This window comes from Pipistrellus kuhlii, unplaced genomic scaffold (assembly GCF_014108245.1).
Source record: "Pipistrellus kuhlii isolate mPipKuh1 unplaced genomic scaffold, mPipKuh1.p scaffold_m20_p_9, whole genome shotgun sequence".
Taxonomy (NCBI): domain Eukaryota; kingdom Metazoa; phylum Chordata; class Mammalia; order Chiroptera; family Vespertilionidae; genus Pipistrellus; species Pipistrellus kuhlii.
In genome coordinates this window covers 61,886,226-61,900,620 of record NW_023425595.1, presented here as the reverse complement: position 1 = coordinate 61,900,620, position 14,395 = coordinate 61,886,226, and the positions used below count along the sequence as shown (strand labels likewise).

The 14,395-nt window shown below is 48.4% G+C and overlaps 1 protein-coding gene across 2 annotated transcripts in view; it reads right to left on the bottom strand.

Moving 5' to 3' along the window:
• The window catches only part of DRD2 (dopamine receptor D2), a 60,667-nt gene extending 47,777 nt beyond the window's left edge, over positions 1 to 12,890 (bottom strand). For both annotated transcript variants that reach the window (XM_036428070.2, XM_036428071.2), the window contains exon 1: positions 12,501 to 12,890. The gene's annotated coding sequence lies outside the window, so the exon portion shown is untranslated. The remainder of the gene's footprint in view (positions 1 to 12,500) is intronic.
• Positions 12,891 to 14,395: the final 1,505 nt, after the last annotated feature.

Here is a 14,395-nt window from a genome sequence, read left to right as displayed (position 1 = left end):
TAACTTCTGGGGAAACACTGTGCAAAGTCAAGCCCTGTCCAGATGCAGGGGTTGTTATTATTACTGTGTGTGAGGTACATTGAATGTCAGAGATTTGGATTTGTGCCCTGACTCTGCCCTCCCTCCTCCCCATTAGAGACCTTGCATAGTTCTCTTGGCCTACTGGGGCATCAGTGTTCTCACCTGTTAAATGAGAGCATTGGACAGAGGATCTGACACAGAGGAGGCATTAATAAAGGCTGTCTGAATGAATACTGAGTGAAATAATACAAATCCCTGCATCCCTAATGACTACGGAGGGGCCCTTTGTATGAGCACCCAGCCTCTGCCTTCACTGGGCCAGAGCCCACATGCTGCAGGAACCCAGCTTCCCATGGGCCTCCCCTGTCTGAACACTCATCCCCGTCATCCCCTCTTTCTCCAAACTCCCCTCCCCTTCCCTCTTCCTAACCGTGCTGCCAGCAGGTCAGTGAATCCCTTTAATCCCGAGCTACCAGCCATACTAATTGCTTTCTTTCTTGTCCTGATTTGCCTTCTAATGCAGGAGAGACAAGGCTTCAATTAGATAACCAGGCAGCTGTTCCGAGAACAGGTGACTTGAAGGGAAATGGTCCTGCCCTGGAAGAGGCCAAAGATGTCTGCAGGGACCAGGGACCAGCGAGGCAGGCAGCTCCACACAGCATACACACACGCACACATACACCCTTCCCCAAGCTGCCAAATTCATGAACACCCAGAACCTAAAAATGTGACATTATTTGGAAATAGAGTGTTTGCAGATATGATTACGAGTAAATTATGAAATACAGTAGTTAAGGATTGAGATGGGATCACACTGGATTAGGCCCTAAGTCCAATACCTGGTATCCTTCTGAGGAGAGGAGACAGACACAAGGAGAAAGAGCCGATATGAGGATGGAGGCAGAGACTGGCATTACCCCAGGGGCCAGGAGAAGCTGGAAGAGGCCGGGGGCATCTAGAGCCTTTGGAGGGAGCACAGCCCTGCTGGCATATGGATTTCAGACATCCAGTCTCCAGAACTAAGAGGGAATAAGTTTGTTGTTTTAAGCCACCAGTTTGTGGTGCTTTGTTAGAGCTGCCCTACGAAACTAACATTCCTCAAGCTTACATGATCCTATAGGGTGTAAGGGTCACAGCTATGTGCTCTGCAGAGAGGTCTGCCTCTTCCCCTCTCCCTCTGGGATGCAGGGAATCTGAGCAGTTTCACAGCCATCCATCTCCAAACGCTTTACTATCACATTTAGGAGCCAAGCCAACGTGCTTGGAAAGGAAGGAGGTAGCGTTAGCTTTCTCCAAGCTGACTGCCTGCCATCCAGTTCCTTGTGGCACCAGACCCACTGAGAGGTGGTATATCAGCTTTGGAGCAAATCTCAGCCTGCTCTGCAAGGGAACAGTACACATTCATTCATTCATTCATTGCAGCGATTATTTATTGACAGCCTACTACTTGCCAAGCATGTTCTCAGTGTAGGGCCAGGGAACTAACTACCCTTTCTCCTGTCCCCTCCTTGCTGCCCCGTGGTCAGATCTGACTGATGAGTTATCAGTGCACTTTAACATCAGTGACAATAACACAGCATCCAAAAAGCTTTTGCATGGCACTTGCTATATGGAGCACTAACTTGCCTACAATCTGCCTTTCTATGAGAAATGGGAAAAGTACGACCAACTTGGTCTACTTTTCACTTCACTTTATCTTCATTTATCTGTATTTCCCTCGCCATTGAATTGAGCTGAGTAATAAAGGTCACCAAATCAGCAATTTCAACCTAGAAACTGGGAGAAAGGAGAAGAGGATGATTTTTTTGGAGCTGGTTAAATTTAGGAAATTTTTGGTAAAGCTATCAGAGGCCAAGTAGTGTGGCAAACACCACCCTGGCTCTCAGGCATGGTGTGGGGCACTGGTTTGGTATAGTGGGAAGTGGGCTGGGTCATGGGCCCAGGGTCTAGGTCTGGTCCTTCTAAGCTGCCATGAGACTCTAGATATATTGCTCATGCTCTGGGCACATTTTCTTGTCTGCACATGAGGAGTTACTTCACAGCCTTGACATGCTGGGCTCCCTCCAGTCTAAATCACTTGCTAGAGGAACTTTCTAGTCTGCCTTAATAATGTGGGATTTTGCCGAAACTGGTTTGGCTCAGTGGATAGAGTGTTGGCCTGCGGACTGAAGGGTCCCGGGTTCGATTCCGGTCAAGGGCATGTACCTTGGTTGCAGGCACATCCCCAGTAGGGGGTGTGCAATAGGCAGCTGATCGATGGTTTTCTCTCATCGATGTTTCTAACTCTCTATCCCTCTCTCTTCCTCTCTCTATAAAAAAAAAAAAAATCAATAAAATATATTTAAAAAAATAATGTGGTGTTTTCAAGGATAAGCAGAAGACACTGTGCCCTCCTGCCTTATTATTGTGGCGGGGACGGGGGGTGCTGGGGGAGGTGTCTCCTAATCACAGTCCCACTGCGTACAGTGCAAAGGGCTGGTACCTAGCCTGAAGAGGTAAGGGCTCCACTCCCATCTTCAAGGAGTTTACCAACTAGCAGGGAAATAGACAATCATAATATGGTTTGGTAAATCCTACATTTCCAGGTTTGGAACTAGAGAGGAGGGGATCCCTAGCCAGGCTGGTGGTACAATATAGTGGGAAAATCAGGGAAGGCTCCCTGGAAGAAGTGATGCCTGTGCTCAGTTTTAAAGGCTGCTTAGACGTTAGCTTTTAATGCCAAGGACTGAAGCATTAAGGAAGGTTGCCCAGGCTGGTTTGGCTCATTTGGTTGGAGCATTGTCCCAGACACCAGAAGGCTGATCTGGACCAACACATCTGTATATGTTTCCTTGACAACTCTCCCAACACCTTCTCTATGGGAGTGTCTGACTGAAACAGGATCTAAGCCCTATGAACCCGTGAAGGATTTCCAGCCAAACTATAATGTAGGGAAGCAGAGAATGCTAACTGAAGATGAAAAGAAGGTCTGAGCATCTTGCTGACCCACTCAGCCTGTCGAGGACACCCCAGCCACTTCCAGACACTCTTGCTGGGCTTCAAGTAAGCACAGCCATGGAGAAGTAAGCCATCACTCACCTCCTCACTCACCCACTTACTCAACAGTTTAAGTGACTACCAAGTGCTTAGCATCATCTTTAGCTACAATAGGTTCTGGGGACAATATGAAACAGACTCTGCATCAAGGAGTTCTCATCTAGTGAGGAAGACAGACATGCACAATTGAAAGATCATCATTATGCAATAAGATGTCCTATAGGAACCCTGGCCAGGTGACTCAATTGGTTGGAGAGCCATGCCTACACCAAAAGGTGACAGGTTTGATTCCCCATCAGGGCACTAGGTTGTGGGTTTGGGGCACTGTCCCAATTATGCTCCAATTAATTGATTATCTGTCTAGACTTAGTGGGACAAACGCGTGACCAGGAGTCAGCAATAATGGCCTATCCCCTGGTACTTCAATGTCTAGACAGCTGAGCAGAACCAGAACACAAGACACACAAGACAGAATTGGTTTATTTACCTATTCCTAGTGGGTCCTAGGCTCCAGCAAAGGCCACCCGGCAAGGCACAGACGACGAAAACAGAGACAGGCAGGCAGCCGCAGTTGGTTCAGGCTCACACAGCAAAGCAATCAGAAGCTTGTCTCTCAGAGCAAAATGGAGTCCTCCTCTTATCGGGCAAAAGACTTCATCTGGAGATAGTCTCTGGGTTATATAGACCGTGGTAAACAACTTGTGTCTTTATCAGTGTGGGCAGATGATGTGCCTTATGCTGGAAGCAGGGCATTTACACTTTAAGGGTGCAGAGCTTTTAATATCAAGATATTGGGGTGGCTGAAACCGGTTTGGCTCAGTGGATAGAGCATTGGCCTGCAGACTGAAAGGTTCCAGGTTCGATTCCGGTCAAGGGCATGTACATTGGTTGCGGGCACATCCCTGATAGGGGGTGTGCAGGAGGCAGCTGGTCGATGTTTCTCTCTCATCGATGTTTCTAGCTCTCTATCTCTTTCCCTTTCTCTCTGTAAAAAAATCAATAAAATATATATTTTTAAAAAGATATTGGGGTGTTTACTCATTTTGGAAGTTACAGAGTATTGGGGGTTTCCATACAGCAAACATTTCACACATTCATTATTTCATACATTAGAGGAGTTACATTATTATAACAAGCACGTATAGGAGGCAACTGATTAATGTTTTTCTTTCACATTTATGTTTCTCTCTCTCTCTCTCTCTCTCTCTCTCTCTCTCTCTCTCTCTCTCTCTCTCTCAATCAACCAATTTAAAAAACCAACATCCTACGGTGAGGATAAAAAGGAAAAAAAAAGATGGTTATATGAGAAAGAATCACAAGAGGCAATAACTGCAGTACTTCCTACTTCTGTGAGCCTGAGCAAGTTTCACAGAAGTAGAAAGTACTGCAGTTATTGCCACAAAAGTAGGAAGTACTGCAGTTATTGTCTCAGTGGCCACATCTGCAAAGTAGGGGCTTGTAATGACCAAAGAAGATAGTGTATGTGAAAGTGATTTACAAATCAAAGAGATTACTATTGCCTCATGGGTTTTGAAAATTAAAAGAGAGTTCCAAATGCAGAGTGCTATTATTGTTCCGTAGGGAATAAGAATTAAAATGCTTTCAAATGCATGCAGACCCGTGATGCCCTCTGCCTGTGCACTCTTCCCTCTGATAGCTCTGAAAAGCTCACCCTCACAATTCTCTAAGTCTTTCCTCAAATGTCACTTCCTCATTGAGATCCATCCTGCCCACCCTGTTGAATACCGCAAACTTCCTCTCACCCCTCAGCACTTCACATCATCTAATTCTAACAGATGTTTTACTTTCCAAAGTATTATTTGCCAGGTAATATACTCAGTAATTTATTTTTATATTTATTTTTACCATTATTTCTCCTCCACTAGAATGTAAGTTCCCAGAGAGCAGGGATCTTTGTTTTGTTTACTGACATATTTGCAACCAAGAAGAGTGCCTAGTACACAGTAGGTGTTCAATAATATTTACTCAATTAAATAATTAAAAACAAGCTGCATATTGAATGGTTAGCATGCCAGAAGATATTCAGAGAAGAATGAGTACAAGAAAGAAGAATACAGAAATCAGTAGCCTGGTCTGGAGAGATGATGGCCGAGAGGTTCATGACCATAGTGAGTGAAATATAGTTATATACTATTGCAAAATAAATGATCCTATCCTAGTCTCTTAAAACAACAAAAATTTATTATCTCACAGTTCCTCTGGGTTAGGAATTCCAACAGATCAGTTGGGTGGTTCTGGCTCTGGGTCTCTCAAAAGGTTGTAGCTAAGACCTTAGCAGTGGCCACAATCATTTAAAGGCTTGTCCAGGGAGGAAAGATTTGCTCCCAAGATGGTCCATTCATGTGGCTGTTGGCAGGAGATCCCAGTTACTTGCAGGGCAGACCTTTCTACAGAACTGCTTGAGTTTCTTCATGCCATGGCAGCTGGCTTTCCTAGAATGAGTGGTCCAAGAAAGAACAGGGTGGAAGTCATGATATACTCTATGACCTATCTTCAGGAGTCACCATCCATCAGGTAGGCATTATTGTACACAGGTCTTCCCTATTTAATGGAGGAAGAGGTCGGGGTGTCAAGGGCCATCTTGGAGGCTGGCCACCACAAAATGCAGCTAAGGAAGGATTCAGAATGGGTGGAGGGCAGCATGGGTCTCTGGAAGAGTCTTTGCCTCCCACCACCTCCCTCCAGCTCACCAGAGAAGACTGACAAAAGGGCAGATTTTGTGCCATTAGTCATCCAGAGTGACCCAGGCCTTCACCTATGTATATAATGTATATCACTCAAGGAAAGATGTGTATGGGAATATCTTTGTTTCTCTGGCTGGCCTGACATCCTCTTTTTGGGACCTTGCTCGATGAATGTAAGAACTGAGGGAGCTCTGAGTCCAACAAGGAATAACCACGTGACCCGAGAGAGATGCCAGGAAACAGAACATCTGCCACACCCTCAGAAATCTTCCACCTTCACTGAACAGCAAGCCTGATTAAGTGGTCAGAAGCAGCTGCATCAATTAAGGAAGAGTCCTCCTCAAGGAAGGATTCACAGAAAAAGAAAAAAGTGAAAGTCATGAACAACTTTCAGAGAAGTGTCCTAGAAACGATTGTTACATCCCTTTTTCAGGAAGGACCATACTTCACCTCCAAAACAGATGCATTTACTCCTGCCATCAATGGCCCCAAAAGGTGTATTCCTGCCAGCTTTGGGGATTCTAGTGTGAGGTTCATTGGCCTTTTCAATAGGGGGAGAAGACAGAAGTCTCCCAATCCTTGTGCACCAGTATGTTCTCCTTCTATCTCATTTTAATAAAACGTGGTCTATGCAGAGTGCATCACAGCATGTGCCAATGCCAATCAAGAAGGCTCCAACCCTGAGGAAGTAGATGGAGGAACTGGAAAACTGGGAAGAAAAAATGAGGCTGTGCAAAGCCATAGCCATTAAGACCAATATCTCTTCCTGACTTGCATGTGGTAAAATGGGAGCTCAGCTGAACCTAATGCAAAGAGGTGACAAGCAACCTGAGTCCCTCTTGCCCGAAATGAGTAAGAGCTTCTTACAGGTGAGTACCAAAGAGTTGTAGCGCAGATTAAGTGGAGAATGTAGTAAATGTAAGCTTGGATTCTGTAAAAGTTTTAGAAACGCTCTTAACTTCAGAGACGTAAAATCAGGTGCTGAACTAGTGCAAAAGGAAAGCAGCTAAAAATGTTCCCTCTGGAGTTTCTTAATAACTATCATTAGCGTTAACATTTATGAGGTGCTTAGCCAGGGACTCGCAAATCTCTTGTATCTATTGGCTTACTACTATAGCACAATGAGGTAAATACTACCATCCTCACTTATAGATGAGAAGCCCAAGATGATAGAAGTTAACCAACTTGCTTAAGGTAGTAAACTGGTAAATATTAAAGTTGGGATTCGGATTTTGGTCATCTAACTCCAGGCCCACAGGCTTAACTATCTCTCTGGGTTGTTTTTAAAAAGTTTAAATAAGGGACTGAATGCTGGTAAGTGTCATTTATAAAACTTGTGGTGAGGTTAGAAGTCTGCTAGCTTAGTTGACCTGCCTCCCTCCTGTGCCTGTCTCCCTCCCTCCCCTCTGTGCACACTGCTTGCTGAGGTTCTCCCCGGTGCATTTCTTCCAGTGGTGCCCAGATCCAGGTGCAGAACCACACTTCTTAGAACGGTCCTCAAATTTAAGAATCTCAAAAAGTATATTTCATCCATCATTCCCCCTCTGCTGTCTCCTTCTCCTTTCCTGGTATCACATGTAAAGTTCACTGTCACTTCAGTGTTTCAAGAAAGTTTCTTCTTATCCCCATTCTTCTCCTTTTCTTATTCTGGGTGCCCCTTACATAGGTCAGAGAGCTATGGCTTTAGCATCAGTCTGGCTGTGACTCTCACCCTGCATTTAGCCCTTGGCCTTGTGCAAGCCACTTAATCTCTTGATGCCCATGCTTCTTCCTGTGTAAAGGAGGGATAATAAGGGTGCCTACATAGAGTTGTTGCAGAATCAAGAGTTGAAATAAAAAGCACATTTCAAGTGCTCAGTACCCTGCCCCGCACGCACATAGCAAGTTCACGCTGAGATGGTGAGACCAGTGATGGAGGGACTGGGGAGCAGGAACACTTGTCAAAGCAGCCCTTCTAAGGAAGTCTGTGAGCAAACCACTTTCCCAGACCAAGAGTTCCTGGAGAATTGCTAGTGATATTGCTGCCTGGGGTAGCAGGAAGAAGAGGAGGCAATTAGACAGCACGTAACAAAAACAACTTCATTTCTCACGCCTTTCCCTGCTGAGCCTCTTGGAATCCAAGCAATAACAGCAAAGTGAGATTAGGGACAAGAAGCCCCGTGACCAATGGACAGGCCTCAGGACTCACTCTGGCTCCCCAACATCTGCAGGGGGTGTCCTTGGAGCCATGGCTGCTGTTTGGCACACTGAGCTGCACCTTGAGTTGGAGGTCAGGGCTGGCAGGGGCCTATAAACAGGACCCCAAGAGCCGATACTGCTCAACTTCACTCATCATCCTGTCTGACATCAGGCTTGCATGACTTGAAGGGCTCCGCGGAAAGCCTGATGCTCCCTGTGTCCCCTCCCCATCACTGCAGAAAGCAAACAGTTTGCCATCTCCTCCTAGAAAAAAACAAGGATCCCTATAGATGCCATCAGATGACAAAGTTGTCTAAACTGCACTAAGCCAATGCCTTATATGTGCATACCTAATGTCAACCACTTACAAGGCCCCCAAGATTCTACCTCTCAGCTCCCACCCCTGTACACTCTCCCACTCTGATGCCCGGTGGCCTCTGGGTCTCAGACCCTGGGGCTCTGCAGCAGCACAGCCTCTTCTATCCAGAGGGATGGGCCTCTGCTCCTCCACAGAGAAACATTCCCATGACTCCCAGGAAGAGAGGAAGCTGCACCCTCCCAGGGGACATCCCAGCTGCCAAGGGTGTTGATTTAACCCATTTATCAAATTGAGGTGAAAGGAGAAAGAAGTGGAAATGTGTGCAGATCAGAAGGACAAGTTCTCTCCTTTCTCTGGACCCAAAGAGGGACTAACCAAGTGGCTAATCTTATAGTTCTATTCCTCTACCCACAGTACTGACACTATAATCAAGCTATTTTCCAAGCCTGTGCATTTAGATAATGTGATTCTATTGTTTAAAAAAAGAAAGAAAGAAAGAAAGAAAGAGAGAGAGAGAGAGAGAGAGAGAGAGAGAGAGAGAGAGAGAGAGAGAGAGGGAGAGGGAGGGAGAGAGGGAGGGAGGGAGGGAGGGAGGGAGGGAGGAAGGAAGGAAGGAAGGAAGGAAGGAAGGAAGGAAGGAAGGAAGGAAGAAATCTTCAAATACATTGGTAGTGGGTATAGGTAAGATTCTAACACTATTAGAGTAATTGAAAAGGCTGGAGCTAACATATCAGTCTCTTGCCCAGCACCGCAGAATAAGCAACCTCACAACCTGAGTGGTTCCATTTAGTATCCTGGAGAGCTGGAGAGCTCAGACATAACCCTAGGGCCAAATCATTGGTCCTCCCAGGGCTGTAAGATGCCCTAATGGGTGTGGGTGAGGAAAACGTCATGCTGGGGTTCAGCTAAATGAGAGGCCACATCCAAGGGAGGGCATCTGCTAGGAAGCTGAACCAAACTGTGCCCTTCCTTCTGTATGTGGTTTACAAGCACTTCCTAGATACAAGATGTTCTCTTGCTAAGCATAGCTCCTGATAGGATGGAGACGTTTTTATTGCAGAGCCCAGTCCTGGTGCTCTGGAACTAGAAAGAGTACGCCACTCCTTTTTGGGAGAACTTGAATAATAGGAGAGAGACCACCATTTTTCTGGACTAAAGGAAAAGCTTCCCTGTTTAGGGTCTGGGGCATCCAGGACGACCTCTGAGGAACCCAAATAATCTGAGATAACTACAAAGTCCCAGCAACTACAACTGACCAGGCAAGCCATTCTAAGTTGTTTTCAAGACCTCAACTCTTAGGTTACTATGACCTGTGACATACAATCTGGTGCTTGTGATCCTGGCATTAAAAACCTCCACTTTGATCCTGCCTTCCCTGCCTAGGTGCTGAGACACTCACTGCTGGAGATGCATAGGTATTAAGCCCTAAGGGAGAAAGAAATGGAGGTCAGAAAATATGAGTCACTGGAAAAGGTGGGTTATCTCAAGGAGCCTCATCATTCTCATTCTCACCTCCCCTGCCCATGCCATCTTCACAGCCCTGCTTCTTCAACCAAAGTGAGACTTCCCATTTGTAGGGGAGATGGAGACAGCTGTTTCCAGGCTGAGCCCACATGCTTTTCCCCTTACACATAACAAAGATCTCAGGCCTGTCTAAATTCAGCAGATCAATCCCTGGTATATATGAGGTCATATTTTTTTAAGAGCCACTTAGCTATCTTTGTTTCCTCTGGTTTAGAAGGAGAAACAGGAGGGTTTCTATCAAGTTCAGACTTGCCTGCATCATTGCATGTTATAGGCAGAAGTAATGTAACCTTGCATGTGTAGGTAGAAGACTGACTCTCCCACAAGCAATGTTACTGGACTTATTCACCCTTATGAGCATCCTAGCTTATAGTTAGATCAAATCAATACAGTCAATGTGTCATTGCCAGCAGGGCACAAGTGGCTACCAGCCCTGGGGAACATAACATGCTACCAAGCTGAACTAATCACTCCTTGGTATTTCAGGAGCAGTTGAGTTAGCAGATCACAGCACATACACAATGAAAGACAATTCCCTCAGAAGGGAAGGGGAGGTAGAAGGAACACATCAGGTTGGCTCCAGAAGGGGACAGGTCAATCTGAAGCCATACTGGAGATTCTTAGAGAAGAAAAAAAAAAATATGTTTTAGAAGGAATAAAAGTCCAGGAAAATCCTGGGGGAGAGGAGATTGAGCTGCCACCTTTATTGCAGCAAAGGGATTTAATCGGGAAGGGGGGGGTCCTCCTCCATCAGCAACAGTCTCACACCTGTGAAGTTTAACATGTATAACTGCAGGAAGCAAGGAGAAGGTCAAGGAAAGACCTTAATCATGTTCCTTCCAGTCAACGGAGTTAGAACTTTTATGAGAGGTGATTTCTTAACCCAATGTACATATGAATCACCCAGATATAGAATTAATATATACAGCACATTCCTGGGTCTCAGCTTGAGATTCTCATTCAGCAGTTCTTCTGGGAAGAACCAAAAATATGCATCTTAACCAAGTTCCCAGGTGATTTAGATGCAGGGAGTTCATTAAAACAAACAAAAAAAATGACCTTGGAGAAATGTCCTAGACCTCTACAGTAAATCAGAATCCCCCTTCCCATTACCAGGCACCTTCCATCCCCAGTTTGGGCAGGAAAGGTAGAAGGAATTCAGAAGCTCTTCAGGAGAATAAGTCTGGGGCTACCATCACCCTTACTTTACTCTAAATCTAACCCTCTTTCTTGTCAGATGTTTAATTTCAGAGATAGCATCACACCACCACCCCCAGTCACATTCCAGGAATTTTGAACTCTAAGCAGAGAAATCAAAGGCAAGGGGACTGGGACCCAGCAAACCACTCACTGCTTCTCTTGCAATTGGTCTCTCTCTCTCTCTCTCTCTCTCTCTCTCTCTCTCTCTCTCTCTCTCTCTCTCTCTCTCTCTCTCTCACCAAACAGCAGGAATGGGGAGAAAGATGAGAAGAATGATTTATTTTTCAAGTGGTTCTAATTCCGCAGGATGAATCAGGGATGCACAGATTATTTGCATCTAAAGGACAGAGAATCACTGAAAATCTAGTTTCTGGGGAGAATCTAAGATTAGCCTGAAAGGTTTGAAGCCTGCTCACAATCCATAAGTAGTTGGATCTGCAAAAGAAACTGCAAAGATCCACAAAGTGCCTTGTACCTCATCAACCTCAGACCAACCTCAGGAGCCTCCAGCACTAAAAGTACTGGGGTATCAGATGGGGCAACAGTGACTTGCTCAGACAGCTTCCCTGTGTCTGAGACAAGGACCTGTTCCCACGGAGCTGCTGGGCTGTGACTTGTGTCCATGACAAAGCCTGTTGCGTACATGCACACACGGCTTCTTACCTCTGCTCTTCGAAAGGAACTGCACACGGGCTGCCAGTCTCAGGCAGGGAGAGGGGCAGGCTCTGTCTGGCGCTTAGAGCTTCCTGCCTCCTTCCTCCGCACCCCATCCTTCCTGGCTCCCGGTCCATTTCAGAGTCCGACAGTCACTCTCCGCTACTGCCCCACCATCATACCCATTCTCAAGTCTAGATGGGTCTGAAACCAGTTTCCTTCCTCAACTGGATCTCAAACAGGGAGATGGCTGAGGAGAACGCTGATTCAGCACCAAGGACAGCGGCACATTAGAAAGCTTGAGATTAAAGCCAGAACCCGCCTCTCCCCAGCCCTGGGCTTCGGTCCGTAGAAACGGAAAAACCTCAGGTCGCACAAATAACCCTCCTCCTTCCGTGGCGGTCGGAACCTCTGGCCGGGCGCCCTGGGGTGCCGGGCGGAGAGTGCCCTCCTGAAATCGCCAACAGGCGGCCGCCCTCCGGAGCTGCGGCTCGCGGGGCTCGCTCCCGATGCTCCGCGGGGAAGCCGCCCCAGCCCCTCCCGCTCGTGCCCACGGCGATTCCCGCCCGGGCGGCGCGAAAGAAACCGAGAGGGAGGGAGAGGGGACGGCGGCCGCTGCGTTCCCGTTGGCCCCCCTTGCCTCGGGTCCCCACCCACCACCCCACCCCAGCCCTCCGCTCCCCGCAAGCGTCTCGAAGGAAAGTCTTTGGAGAGCCCTACGGCAGGCGGAGCAGTCCTGGGCAGAACGCGGCAAAGTGGCCAAACTTCTGGCCGGGCTGCACCGGCCTCCCAGCTCCCTCCTCCTTCCCCTGCGACCAGACTCGGCCCGGGGCCGCCGGTCCCTCCATCCTGCTGGCGCTTACCTTCAAGCCATAGGGCGCACTGGGGCTGAGGCGGAGCGGGCGCAGGCTGCTCGAGGCTTCCGTCTCCCGCCGCATCCACCCTCGGCCACCCCTCCGGCAGCCGTCTGGGCCGCCGCTTTCCTCCGCGGGCTCCCGGCTCCCGGCCCCTCCGCGCTGATCAGTGCCCCGGCGGGCAGCCGCTGGATGGGCTCCGGCCTTCCGGGAGCGGCGGACCGGCCGCGGCGGGGCGGGGCGGGGCGCCGGGCTGGGCTGCGGCGCAGGACCGGGCGTGGAGGCCGCGCGGGGCGCGCCGAGGGCCGCCGGCTCCGGCTCTGATCCTAGACAGCTCCGCTGCTCCGTGCGTCCGGAGCGCGGGAGGGCGAGGCGGGGCCGCCGGGGCCACCAGCGCCCTGAGCCCCGCCCCTGGGACAGGCCCCGCCTTGCCCTACTGTGCGCACGTGTCCAGGCTCCCAGAGCCAGGGCGTGGTGGGATTGGCTTAGGGTCGGAGATGCAATCTTCTCTGGCTCTGAGGCAGGTCGGAGCCAGGCAGGAACTGAGCGGTCGCCTACATGTTGCGCTCCCACCAGACCCTGTATATGTGCAGGGCTGCTGTGATCGCCGGCTGTATCGCCGGCTTTTCTGTTTCCTCCTTGGAGAAGTCAGAGAACAAGGACTGGTGAGCCCGGGAGGCACCACCAGCCAGGGAGACCCGGAAGAGAACAGGTCCAAGGTCCATTTTCTTTTTTTATATAGAAAGTCCTTTTTTCTTCCTAGTAATGTAATTACTTTTTTCTCTTCTTTTTTTTTTAAATATATTTTTATTGATTTCAGAAAGGAAGGGAAGAGAGAGAAACATCAATGATAAGAGAGAATCATTGATCCTGCATGCCCCATGCAGGGGGATCTGGGAGATCGAGCCTGTAACCTGGGCATATGCCCTGACCAAGAATCGAACTGTGACCTCCTGGTTCATACGTCATCACTCAACCACTGAGCCAAGCTGACTGGGCCAAGGTCCGTTTCCTGACCTCTGCTCTTGGAAGCCCTGTGGTCAACCCCCTTTTGATGCTTGACTCTTCCTGGTGAAAGCCTGCTTGGAGTTGACCTGAAATAATAATTCAAAAAGGGGACTCTGGAATTCCAACTCAACTTTGACTCCAAATGGAGATGGGGGTGGGGAGGAAAGGAGATTGTAGTTCCTTCTGCCCAGGGTCCTTTGGGCTGCAGAGAAATCTCCTTCCTCTTCTATTACCCCCACTCCCTTTCTTCTTTAGGAATTAGTATAGACTGTCCTCCCTTTGCTGGGCTCTATGTCAGATGCTGGGGTCACAGTGAGGAATAAAACCAGGCCCTTGCTCTGATGCCCTGCCAATCCAGAGTGCAGACCTCCAGGAAATAGTGTAACATACCACAGCACATATGGCTTAAAGGGGTGCTGTGGAGCACAAACGAAAGACACCTCACAGGGGGCTGCCCATCGAAGAAGGCAGCACAGCACTCCAGGCACAGGGAACAGCGTAGGGGCACTGGCCTTGCATGCCAGGCAGTCCGTCCATCATGGCTGGAGTCAAGCCACTCCAGGCCACAAACATTTAAGTTTGCATTTCCTCCATTGACCCACACAATTATGAAAAATTGAGTTGGAAAGGACCTTGGCATTCCTCTAATTTCCACTTTCATTGCTCTAGAAGGGGGAACCTAGGCCCAGAGAATTGGAGTGACCTTCCAGATCCTACAGAGATCAGCGCTGGACCATTTGCCCAAGCAAAGACCAGCACTTCTCTCAAATACATCATCTTTTGGAGGAAGTTGGGGCAGGAGTAAGTGGACATGGTGTGCCTCTTCCCCTACCCCTTGCCTTTGGAACTATTGTGTGGATCTGGACTGTCCCCTGCCCAGTGCCTGCCCTCCCCCC